Raw genomic sequence first — 13,530 nt, 5'->3', positions numbered from 1 at the left:
ATCAGGCGAACCACCACCTCAGTTGCCCGCTAGGGCAAACCCTATTTACTAGGACTTCATTCTTCGTCTGTCTGTCCGACCGTCTATCTGCCACCAGGAGGTATCTCATGAGCTGTGATAATAAGAGTGTTGAAATTTTCAGACACGATAAAAAAATTAGGTCAAACAAAGGTTGGCACGGTCATAAATTGGATGGATGATTTTTTGCATAGTTTGCAAATAAGCTACAGAAGATTATTTGTACGGAAACCTTACTGTCGCGAGTCCGACTCGCTCTTTACCTATATTTTATCGCTATTGTTATACAGTATGCTTAACACACCCACTAAGTGTGCTGGGATGGGACTTTTAAATCTAAACACTGTATCATACTAAAAAACGATGTAAGCCAATATTTGCAAATGTACTATCACTGCATGGTATGAAACAATGTTTTCTCTGCCTGTCCCTATGCATGCTTAAATCTTTAAAACTACGCAGCGGAGTGATTCAAGAGTTTCTTCTTGTTTACATGTATAATAAGATCTATTAAACTACTCCGAATTAACCGCGTTTGAAGTCTCTAGCTAGTTGATTTATAGAAACAAAGTCATCAAGTAAAACTAATGGAAGTTTGAATTGTTTCCTCATCACTCTGACCTCTTAACGACAAAAAGCTTATGCAAAAGTGCTTCATAAGTATGTTCGCTGCGGGTATTAATTTAATCTGTGACAGAGAGGTATTGTAGCGGGGCCCTATGATTGTAATAGGCCCTATTGTATGTAATTATTTACTTTTTAAGGTATCTTTTGAAGACCCTTTAATTGGATAGGGTAGTACAATAGTTTTGAACGTGTTCAATAAAAATAATCATCGAAATCTTTTCATTCAGTCCAAAGTTCTGAGGTAACACACCCAAAAAACAGTCTAATGGATATAGAAGATAAACACCTCCATTTTTAGAAGTCGGTTAAAAATCAATCGTCGAAAAATAAATTCATGTCATGTAAAAGTATTTGTGCCCATATAACTTATGCAACTATTTAACGGTGCTCTTATAATAAATTCTTAAAATTACCCATGTTCTTGAAAACAATCTACGCTATATATACTCAACGCAATATCCTGGGCCCTTGTAGATAAAATCCAGGCCAGCTTCCCTGAAATTATTACTTTAATATCAGTTTACCGGTATACTCGACCGCCGCTCCATCACTATAATGAATGTATTATTTACATTGCTTGTGCTTTATGTGGGATGACGTCGCGTTTTTATTAAAATCACGACTTTTATATAGATTGGTTTGTGACACAGTTTTTGGCTTGATGCTTTTTGTCACGACCGTGTCTTTTGTGTAATGACGGTTTAGAGTATCGTGTCGTAGAAGTAAGGGCAGATGAGATATATCTGTTTTTTTGTCTTGTGTTTAGTCTTGTATATCCATCCAGACCGAGATATTTTCTTTGTGACTTCACCGGGAATCGATCTCAGGACCCCCAGTTCTACCATCACGCACCACTCTATCAAGGAGGCGGTCAATGGCTGTTTAACTGTTTAATTAGGTATTACTTATTTATCATGAAAGATATCGATAATAATATAAGCACATTCAATCTTTAATATATTAAACGCAAATGTGACTGATCTATCAACGCACAGCCCAAACTAATGGACCAATCGGGTTGAAGTTTGGTATACAGATAGCCGCTATCATGTAGACATCTGCTAAGAAAGGATTTTGATGAATTCTACCCTCAAGGGTAAATAAGGGGTTAAAGATTGAAAGTTTTGGGGGTAAAGCTAGTCTATATATATATTTTTTTTCATATTTCCCTTGGTCGCGCCATCACTCGTGAATGGCTGGACCGATTTAAAAAATTCTTTCATCATTAGAAAGCTACAATAACACGGAGTGACATAGGCTATATATGACCACGGTTGAAACCGGAACGAACAGCTAGTAATATATAAATAGAGCAATTGTACAATCACGTGTATTTTAATATTTTATGAAACCATGAACGGCATAACCTATTGTTGGTGGCGAATGTTATATTTTATATAGCGTTTAAAGTATAACAAAAATAAAGTATTTTAATATAAGCTTCAAGTATCTTTGGATTCAACATTGATTGTATCACGCGTAATATAGAAGTGACTGTAGTAGAAAGAAGAAGTAGTAGAAAGATTGACGTTATAGCATTTAACTTAAGCATGACATATAGACTACTTTCTGTGATGGTTGCAAAGATTGGCCATAGATTGCAAAAAAATGCCGCAATATCTTTGTTTGAAGTCCAATATATAGTACTAGCTGCGCCCCGCCGTATCACCCGCGTAAGTCCGTATCCCTTAGGAATATCGGGATAAAAAGTTGCCTATATGTTATTCCAGTTGTCCAGCTATCTACGTACCAAATTTAATTGCAATCGGTTCAGTGGTTTTTGCGTGAAAGAGGAACACACACACACATCCTTACAAACTTTCGCATTTATAATATTAGTAGGATAGGATGAGTAGGATTTTTGCAAATAATTATTGTTTGAAATGCAAACACATTGCTGGAAGTGAAGGAGCAACTTTGTATTTGATACTTATAACATTGTATTCCGTACAAACACATAAAAATACAATCGTTGGGATTGTAAACGGAATGAGTATAAATTGCTTTTAGTGTTTTGTTTTGTTGCTAAAATTGCGAATTCAGCTGTATACGAAACGAAATGATTTATTTTGAAGATACGCTAGGTAGGATACACAATTAATGTAAAGTTGAGATTTAAGAGCTATTTGACTGGAATTTATCAGCTATTCTTATAGAAGCATCCTTCCAATCAGATGGTACGAATGTGTTTCATAATTTTTCTCGTAAAAAAAATTAATGGCGAGGAGACTTAATAATCGAGATTAAAAGATAAATGTAATAAAAAATTATAATATAACATGGTAATAAACAAAGAGAAATTGAATAAACGGGATAAATTTCGAAATGAAAGAATTACAGATAATGCAATACCATATAGTGCAATAAAACCTCTTTGCCAGTAAATCGAAGATAAAAATTCATCTGTAGTAAAAATGATTGTACAGTAATGTCGCATTCCGTATCGCAATGCAGCGCGATGAAAAATTTATACTATAAGCCATCCAACGCGGGCCAAATTGTAGAGCCAAATGTATTACATTGCTCTATCGCTTAAATGACCCGTGAAAGTGCACTTTGAAGTTTATATATAAGGAGCAATGTACTACGTTTCAGGTCGGAATCGTATCGGATCCGTGCGATGAAAAATTTATGCCATAAGCGCCGCTTCAATAAATCCACTTTGTACCAAATTTGAGCAGTTTCACGTCTCATGGCCGCGTGGGAATTTTAAGTGACGTATTCAACTTCAATGTAACTAGATCAGTTCAAACAATTATTTATTTGGGGCATGCATTTGCAACGTCTCATCTATTGACGTAACTATATCCCTTTCTTGGTGGAAACGTTACGATAGATTTTTCTAAATAGCAGTCCATCTTAGTGAATTTACTAAGGTATATAACTATATAACTAAGCTTCTCTACGTTACGATATTGCAAAAGAAACCGCGTCTTCTACTATTCTTTTCTCAAATTCAAATGCTTCATAAATTGGATTCTTTTCTAAAGATGCCATAAAGAAATCACAGGACTATAAAAACATAATAGTCCTTTTTAAATTTGTATTAATTGCCGATTAATTTGATTATTTTTTACTTATCTATTAATTTCATTTCAGTTAATACTTCATCATAAAGTAACTACAAGTTCTAATAATGCAATATTCGACCGGCGTGAAACAGCATTCTGCTGTGTTTCGTTCGGTGAATGGGGGAGCCGGAGGCCCATATCCTTTTCCTTACCCTTCCCAGTCCTTTCCTTTATTCCTATCGCCAATCCTTTCTTAATCCCTTCCCAAAAAGTCGGCAATCCATTTGTAGAGGCCGAAGGTCTGCAAAGGACCTTATGCCTCTCCAAATGTTCATGGGCGGTGGTAGCGCCTACCATCAGGCGTCCCACCAGCTCCATTGCCGACTGTAACATTAAAAAAAAAAAAATTCGATGAAGTGAATTAAAATTCTGCTTAACAAAAGCATTATTTAATATCCTACTTCGTCTGAAACCTGCATAAACACAACATTATATTATAAATACATACTAAAGCAAAAATAATAACAACTGTTTCGTGTAAAACTCGTTAAACTGCAAAGCAAATGGACAGCACAATTGCTTTCCCGAAACTGTAAATGCACGGCACTTTCTTTCCGAGTAAGTAAACAGACCCATATTTTACGTGTTTGCGAAGTAGATAAATACTAGGTTATGAGAGCTGAAACGCTGTTTGTGCTTTATAGGCACAGTAGGGTTGTCGTATCATTAATTCCATGATTAAATGAGCAGAATATACGTACCTAAAATACAAATAAATGTTCGTAAAAAATACCTCCACATGCATGTTTCGTATTAAAAGATACAGTAGAAGTTCCAAAGAATAATTGTGTGCACATTTCATAAGAAATCTAGGTTGATACTAAGAACAATATTTAATATTTTGAAATAATTGACAACCCTAGAACGCTGTGTCGCTTATGTTCTTAGTATTCTATGCTTTATTTCCTGCCCTTTAAATGTTATATTTCTTTACTAGGTCAGCTTTAAACGATGTGGCAGTCATATTGTGTTCTCTGTAAATGTTGTCTTAGTAAAGGAGTGTACTGGAGATTCATAACAATTTTTTACGTTAAATTATATTCAGAAAGATAATATTTATACAATTTTTTTAAACATTTAACTGGAAAAACATTGTTTTGCAGATTTTTTCGCAATAATCACAATGAAACAGTGTTGGTTGAACACTGAAATGAAGTTCTTATAGAATCGACAGAGATTAAGGTGATTTATGTAGCGACGTGATGGAGATACTGTATTTGCGTCAATATTTTCTTATAGTTACGACACATATATGTATTACTACATAAATAGTTACATAAAAAATGTCAACTCATCCCAGTTTCTTCTCTTATTCCTCAAATCAATCCTTTCTTCATCTCTTAAATTTTAAAGTTAGCAATTTCGTCATTCCCCACGAATATTCATCAATCAAATCGCAAACAAATCGTACATTCAAGCATAGCCCGGTCAGCTGTCGAAGAGTTTTATTAAAATTGAGTTAGCCGAGTTCGTTGCTAGTAGTCAAAGGATTACGGTCAAGTGGTTTTACGATGTTTATTTCAATTTCAAAAAATGAGAAAATTGGTAAAATGGTTGCACTCTTGCAATTAAAATTGGTACTTTTATGAATTGGATTTAGTTATTTAGTCCTAGGCGTCCTGTTGCATCTAGATGTTTTCTGTTTAGCTTATTTTATAGTTAAAATTACGTTTATTGCGTGGGACATACATACAAAAACTGTAAAGTAGGTTTTGTGTTAGATGGGGAAACAGGTCTTTAGTCTTTTAGCTTTATGTTTTATGGATATAGAACAGTTTTGATGTTAAATTAAGATTTTTGACATTATCAATAAGAATTCATAAAATCTATACCAATATTATATAGAAAGGTGAAGTTTGTGAGTTTGTGCGTTGTAGGGATAATCTCTGGATTTACTTACTTGCTGGCTTACTTACTTATTTACTATTGTGTTTTTAATCGGGTCAACTCGGCTGGAGCCGGAACGAGCGGCTAGTATATATTATATACTTCGAATGTAGGTTGTTAAACAGCCGACGTCAATCATGGGTCATTTATTATTCAGTAATAAACCTCAAAATAAGGGACGAAAATCTAAAAAAAAAACTACGCAATTTATGCCATTACCATCGTAAAGTTAGAACTATATAATATTAGAAATTTATACGTTTAAGACTATGTTTGAAGTGAAATTCAAGATAAACTGTGGTCAATGGAAATTTCTATAAGATAATTTTGATCGCGGTATAAAGTTGCCGATATAACTATAACCTACGATAGAAAATAACTATAACTAAGATAGTGTGTATTATTCTATTCGTTTATTATACATGTTTGTTTATTTGTAGGAGACCAACTTCGAAACTACCGAACCATTTTGAAGTAAATTATGATGAATTCTTGGATTTACGCACCCATCCGATCTCTCTTTACCTGAATTCTATCAGAAAGCAAATCCTCAACAAATATTATCAAAAAGCTTAAATCCAAAATCTATAATGCTAGGCCATCCGGGGAACTTTGTTTCCCGTTCATTATGAAACGACATTATAACTGTCTTGTCGATATTGTGTACATTGCGCATCCCGTACCTTTCTTTTACAAGGCAAGTTGAACTAACACAGCCATGTAAAACGTGGCATGAAAAACGATCATTGGGGGTGTGTACATATGAGTAGAGGCGAGTAGGTCCACAGATCGAGCCTACAATGCACGTTGTTTATCCGCTAGGGCGCGGGGGTGGGTGCGGGGCGTGCGGGGAGGGGCTCTTGGCCGGGCCCAGAGCATTCAGTCTGAAGCCGCCCTCCGTAGTAGTCGCACGCGACCGCGAGTGCACCAGTGCCCATAAACGATCCGACCTTCATACCGAAAGAACGAGACGTCTATATATTTGGTAAGTTCCGAAAAAAAAAAAACTTTCAAAAAGTTCGTCCGTGTCATTAAGCGCGACCACCGTAGCCGCTACGAGTGCTACGGTGCTACGTATATCGAGTGTTATCGCGTTATTAGCGATTCTTGAGGGTCACGGCAAGGTCTTGCTTATCATTAGAGGGGGTTGCCGGTGCGTGGTATCAAACGGAGTGGACAATACGCGGACTCCACGCCCGCTGTCATTTCACCGTAATTGTCCCGAAAGCCTCGACCTTGTTCCGTTAACGGACCATGATTTCTTTGTTCGATGGGACAAGATAATTATGTAATTTAAGGTAATTCGTGTATTATAACAATATGAGAAACGGTTCAATATTAAATAGGAAGATATTACGATAGCGATATATTCTTTTAACGATTTGTTCAGTATGTTTGTTTAATATGGCTTGTACACGAATGAATACAAGTAGTTATCCATAAACTTGTTTTAAATCTTAATAGATAATAATTATTTTTTTAAATTACATTAAAAACTATACTTTAAATAATCCAACCCTTACAAATTTATTTATTTTAAATAATTATATATAGTTATAATACATTCTTAAGAAATAATACTTAAACTTATTTGTATCAAATTAAAATATCATAATTTATTGTTGTAAATGTTATCTTCAAAGGTTTTGTTACATAAATATTTTGTATCAAAGCAAGTTCGAAAGATTTTGAGTAAACTATCTATACTCTACTAGTAACCTCCACTCAAGTACTATAAAAAGGAAAGTATGTGCTTTTGTATGTATGATTCTAATGTTTAGTATAGGACCGATTTTAAAATTTCTTTTAACATTGAAAAGCAGCGTCTTCATTCAGTGACTTAGACTACGTATTTATTACAGGCGAAGCCGGGGCGAACAGCTAGTATACCTAATTTACAAGTTATTCACAGACCTATCGAATATACAAATAAAATTCCATATATATAAGTCAAGCCGTCTCCGAGGAACGGTAATTAACACATCGCCGGTAATTATAAATACTAATATTTCAGAAATGAGATACATAGAAAATCAAATTTCAATAGGATTGTTTCAAAATGTAAGAACAGAAAGCGGATAAAGATTAATGCAAAAATACAATTGCAAATATCCCTATCCTTTCACAAAAAACATTAAAATATTGCATTGTTTTGAGAATTTCATATTTAATTGGTATATTGGACGACGATATTATTATTTCAGATTTTCCAAAAGATAAATTATAGTGCAGACATATACAAGAAACGGTCTCGCTTGAACTATTATCGCGTGAAGGTGATTTAATTTATGTTTGTAAATTTACATTACTATGAATGTTTGATTTATAACCCTTCCACGGCTTATAATTAAGTACACGTCTAGACGAAAAAGTTGAAGTTTTAGTTGATAAAATCTTGGATTATATAGAAACAAAAGGGTGATGTTGCAGGGTTATTAGATACCTTTTAAGAAGCGATTTTGAATTGTCACAATACGTAGGAATTATTTAGCACAGGTCCCAAATGGCTTAAAAATAAACTGACATGTAGTGTGCTGTTAACGTGTACATGTTTTGTGTATGTGTGTGTGCGCTGAGTGTATATAATTTTTTAAAACGAAACTTGACATGATATTTTTTTAAATACACGAAATTAAATTCTATTTTATATTAAATGGTGGAACTGATAATAAACTAAAAAATATGTATATAACAACACTATAGAGCTTTTGGCGAATAGGACAATCGGGAATTTGAAGTTGTTTGTAGTGTTATATTTAGTACATAAAGTAACATAAAAAAAATTGCTAAAAATAGAAAGCCTTTAATTTTTTTCTTGTTTTAATTACACATTTGTTTTATTTTGTACAGCTTTTTTTTTCATTTTTTGACTATGACAGTTTTAATACTTCAAATGGAGAACTGTTAATATTAATCGTTAAATTATCAATAAGTTAATTCTACTATGCTTTAAATAAATAAACTATTTATATTAATGTTTCTAGAATATTGATCGAAAGATCGGAATGGAATGAAAACATGTTATTGAAATCAGCATTAAATACATATATTTTGCTAAAGAATTCAACGTGGCTGATTTTATGTTCTTTCACCGAGTTTTGAATGTACTGTAATAATTTCGTTAAATACGAGTATTATTTTGTGAAACGTTAGTTGGATGAAATATTTCTAGTATTTCATCGAATTGATGATTTAAAAGATAACTGTATTATAGATATTAATCTATACATATTTAGCATTATGATAACATTTTATATAATAACTTGTCATTAAGGTGTATAGAAAATAGGACTTGTAACGAATATGCCCAAAGGATTTTAAAGATATGTATTGCTTGCATGTGGTAGTCGAGCACGCTTCGGCACGAATTGGGCCAGCTCGCACCGGGGAAGTACCACACCCCCACAGAAGACCGGCGTGAAATAGCATTCTGCTGTGTTTCGTTCGGTGAGTGGGGGAGCCGGAGGCCCATATCCTTTTCCTTCCCCTTCCCGGTCCTTTCCTTTATTCCTCTCGCCAATCCTTTCTTAATCCCTTCCCAATTTAAAGTCGGCAATCCATTTGTAGAGGCATAAGGTCTGTAATCGACTTTACGCCTCTACAAATATTCATGGGCGGTGGTAGCGCTTACCATCAGGCGTCCCACCAGCTCCATTGCCGACTGTGACATAAAAAAAAAAAAAAAAAAAAAAAAGAATCGGCCTAGCCGTTTCGGACGGTTTCGGTAGATGAATGTATGTGTCCAGGTTTGTTGCTCCTTTGTTGGCGAAAACTTCTGAACGAATTTTGATGATTCTTGGCAACGATGTAGTTTATCTTAAAGAATAACTCATCAGCTACTATACTTGCTTATGACCACGGGTTTGCGGATGAATCCAAGCGTCATACCAAGTATTATATATTTCCCAATTTCCACCAGTTTAAACATTGGTTTCCAGATTAAAATACATATTTATGCCGACGGCTAGGAATCCTGCCGACGCCATCGCTTATTACTTTGGGGACCAGCTATAAAAAATGTTATTGCAATGCTATTGCAGATATTTTACGCTTTTAAAGAAAGATGGCAACACGAAAAACATATCTTGTGTCTCTGTTTCACAGCTCGAACGGTTATAAATTGAACGCAATAAAATGTGTGGTATCTAATGGAAATAGATGATTTTTATATCAAATCGAAGGTATTATCAACTGGTTTAAAGAAAAGAAAATGTGCCCAAGTCTTCTTTGGTTTTGTTAGTTCAGAACTTTTCATGGGGTAAAACGATTTTTATGATTCTTTTTTGTTTGAAGCTGGTGCTAACTTAATCCCGTTGTCTAGTTCTGTCATTTTGAAAGCGATTTTTGGCTAAAATAATTACACATGATGTGTTTACAAGCATTTTTTATTCTGGCATACTTTATGTAAAAAAGCAGTGATGGTGTGGTCTCAGTGGTGAGAACCTCAAACTCTAAATGGATAAGTCGGGGTTCGTGACGAAGCGAGCGCGCAGGAAATAAATTGATTTTTCAATTTATCTGCATATGTGAATAACATCATCACTGCTTAAACGGTGAAAGAAAACATCTTGAGGAAACCGGCATGTCCGAGAATCAAAAGTTCGACGACATGTGACATCTGCCAACCCGCACTTGGCCAGCGTGGTGGATTATGGCCTGAATCCTCATAGGAGGCCTGTGTCCCAGCAGTGGGAAAATATATGGGCTGATGATGATGATGATGATGATATTTCATGTGATTTCATAATTTATGATTTCAATAGTGGATTCATGGGATTTGTTTTTGTTAATTTTAGTGGGATAAATGTAATTTATATATAAAAATACAATATAAATGTATATTTAGATATACTTCAGTCATGCCTTCGGTTAAGTAATACATTTATAATTTTTGTCTAAAACAATATTTATGACTATAACATAAAACAGTAAAGGTTATCAATAAAACTTAGCCAGTTTGGCCGATTGGCCTGAACCCTCATAGGAGGCCTGTGTCTCAGCACTGGGAACCTGAATATAACTGTCATGCATTAATAAGCCGTAGACTATATTTAAACCTGTAATTTCGCACACACTTTTAACCTTCCCCTCACAAAGTCCATAAATAGCACTATACAAAACGCGTACCAATTGACACGTTTTTTGAAGTCGGTTGACAAGGATCAAAGCAAGTTTGTGACGTGTTAATGACCGCTGTCGCGACGCTCGCCTACGCGTGTTTTGGTACAGACGGTTCTGCCCACGCGAGCAGCTGATTACCACGTGGTGGAAATGCCTAGTATAAGCCTTTTGTTGACGTAATATGGAACGTGCTCGGTAAGCAGTGTTATAACCACCTTAAGCTACACACTAACACACCTAATTTGAACCGACTTCAAAAAAGGGAAGAGGTCCTTAATTCGAATGTATTTTTAATGGTTTCTGTGTGTGTTCTCATAAGATATTTTTTGAGGTGGACATATTAATAAATACAAGCATAACATATACATATTTATAATATACATACATATATAAATAGATAAACATAACTAAATAGACTTACATACATATATATACTTACATAGTAGGATACTATAGTTGCAGTACGTAGTAATTACGATTGAGATAAATAATGATTTTTATTTAAAAGCTGGAGCTTTACGTGTGATACAATTTAAATTTGGTTTAGTTCTGACAATTTGCAGGCGATTTTGCTCTTTGTTAAATTAATTATTGTTACTTTTTGGTGACAAATTATTGTTACGGTGTGGTGTGGTGAAACCTGGTGAATTTAAATACAATGTAGTGTCGCTAAGTACAAATAAATAACGAAATATTGAAATATTTTTGTATTTAAAGAGTATGTGAAGTTTCGTGTGAACACATATTGCAGTGTAAGCGGCTTTTTGTATTATAGATAAAGTTTTCATTATAGTATTGTGGATGTTTCGCTGTAATTATCTGTTAAAACTAAATATAGGCGCTCGTTTTGTTTGGTATAGGGCAGATTCATATCAAAAAAGAAATGCCATGGATATCTAGGTGTTAACTCACTTAATAACAGTTATTTCGGAGACCACCATACATTATTCGGATAATATATTGCAATTGGTTAAAACATTATGCTCATTTATTATATTATACATTTAAATCGATTCTATCTGTGACGTTTTATTGCTTGAATCTGTCCAGGGTTTTGTTAGACTTTTTTAACATGTTATAATATTGGAATACACTGTTTAGGTATATAAAATAAAATATTTATGCATAAAGTGTCTTGGGACGGACGCCTTAGTATATTTTATTTTTCTACACTAATATAATAAAGAGGAAGAATTTGTATTTTTGTTTGTTTGTTTGTAAGGGATAAACTCAAAAGAAAGCTGCAATTTCAATGAGTGACATAGGCTATATATGTACTAAGGGCGTAGCCGAGGTGAAAAGCTAATTTTAATATGATTTTAGACTTAAGTAATCACAATATTATTAAGTTTCTCATACTAACAATTGGATCTGCGTCATCCGAAATGATTATGATAAAATAGTACTAATAAGAGTACGATTAGGTGAGAACAATGTTTAAATACAGTTCGGTCGCTCACTTAAATTTGCTTGGATTTAACTATTAATCCTTATAAATATTATTCGAGATGAAGTTAAAATAACAGTATGATACATCCAGGAAGTTGAATAAATGATGTCCCCGTGTTACCTACTTGTACATGTAGCGAATTTTATGAATAACTAGCTGCTCCCCCCGGTTTCACCGGCGTAAGGCCGAATCCCGTAGGAATATCCGGATAAAAAGTTACCTATATATTATTCCAGTTATCCAGCTGTCTACGCACCAAATTTCATTGCAATCGGTTCAGTAGTTTTTGCGTGAAAGAGCAGCAAACACACACACATCCTTATAAACTTTCGCATTTATAATATTAGTACGATACGATTAGTAGGTTAGGATAGGATAGGATTTTAGTATAATATAGCGTGATACGAAACTGTTTGCTAACGACATAATACGATTTAACAAATAATTCCGTAGTATATAATATTATATTACTCCGATATATCTCATATAAGTGGTGTGGAACTCACGTCTTGGGCTTAAAGTTGTGCAATATATTTATCGTTTCTTTGTAATAACATTTTATGTAACGCTGTGACGTATGCAATTAGCTAATTTCGAAAAGGAGCCCATTTCCTTTTCCTTACCATTCCTAGTACATTCCTTCATTTCTACCGTTAATTCTTTCCTTTTGTTGCTCGCTATGACAAAAAAATAAGATAATAATATAAAGTTGAAGTTTGTTTGTTTGACGCAAATCTGAGGAACTAATTGACCGGTTTCACAAATTCCTTCACCGTTGGATATGTACGTATCCCTGAGTGCTATAGTCAGAAAAAATGTTTTTATTTTTAATTATATCATCCAAAGAGAATTATTATGTTCAATTTTTGTTATAAATTAATTTGCATGATTTCTTTTTAGTTTCATGATTCTATTTATTTATAGTTTCAAAATACTATTATAAACTTGTGGTACAGCGTCATCTACTTATCTCTATAATGAAGGGCGTCATCACCGTCGCTTCAGTATAACCTATAAAACACAAGCATCACTTTTAATAGCTCTCGGCATATCTACCATTGAAATTTAGAAAACCCTCAGAGCACATGGAGTAGCTAATGACAATTCAACCAACAACTTTAGTTCCATTATTCAAAGTTGATGACACAGAATAGTTATTTCAGTATATATATCCGCAAAATACAAGTACATTGCATCATGTGATAGTGATTTTATCATATGATACAATTGGTCGGCGAAGCGTCAAATCGTAATTGAACAAATTGAATAGCACCACGTATCCGTTGCGAACGACATTTATTATAACTGTATTTGACAATACAGCTTGCAAGTACCTACTCGTGTTTTTCGGAGTGC

At 34.1% G+C, this 13,530-nt stretch overlaps 1 protein-coding gene across 1 annotated transcript in view; it reads left to right on the top strand.

Annotated features, from left to right (window-relative positions):
- The first annotated feature begins 6,483 nt into the window (after positions 1 to 6,483).
- LOC119830181 (acetylcholinesterase-like) overlaps positions 6,484 to 13,530 on the top strand; it is a 37,013-nt gene continuing 29,966 nt past the window's right edge. The window contains exon 1 of the mRNA XM_038353092.1: positions 6,484 to 6,588. The gene's annotated coding sequence lies outside the window, so the exon portion shown is untranslated. The remainder of the gene's footprint in view (positions 6,589 to 13,530) is intronic.

This window comes from Zerene cesonia, chromosome 11 (genome assembly GCF_012273895.1).
Source record: "Zerene cesonia ecotype Mississippi chromosome 11, Zerene_cesonia_1.1, whole genome shotgun sequence".
NCBI classification, from domain to species: Eukaryota; Metazoa; Arthropoda; class Insecta; order Lepidoptera; family Pieridae; genus Zerene; species Zerene cesonia.
This window is presented reverse-complemented; position numbering and strand designations above follow the sequence as displayed.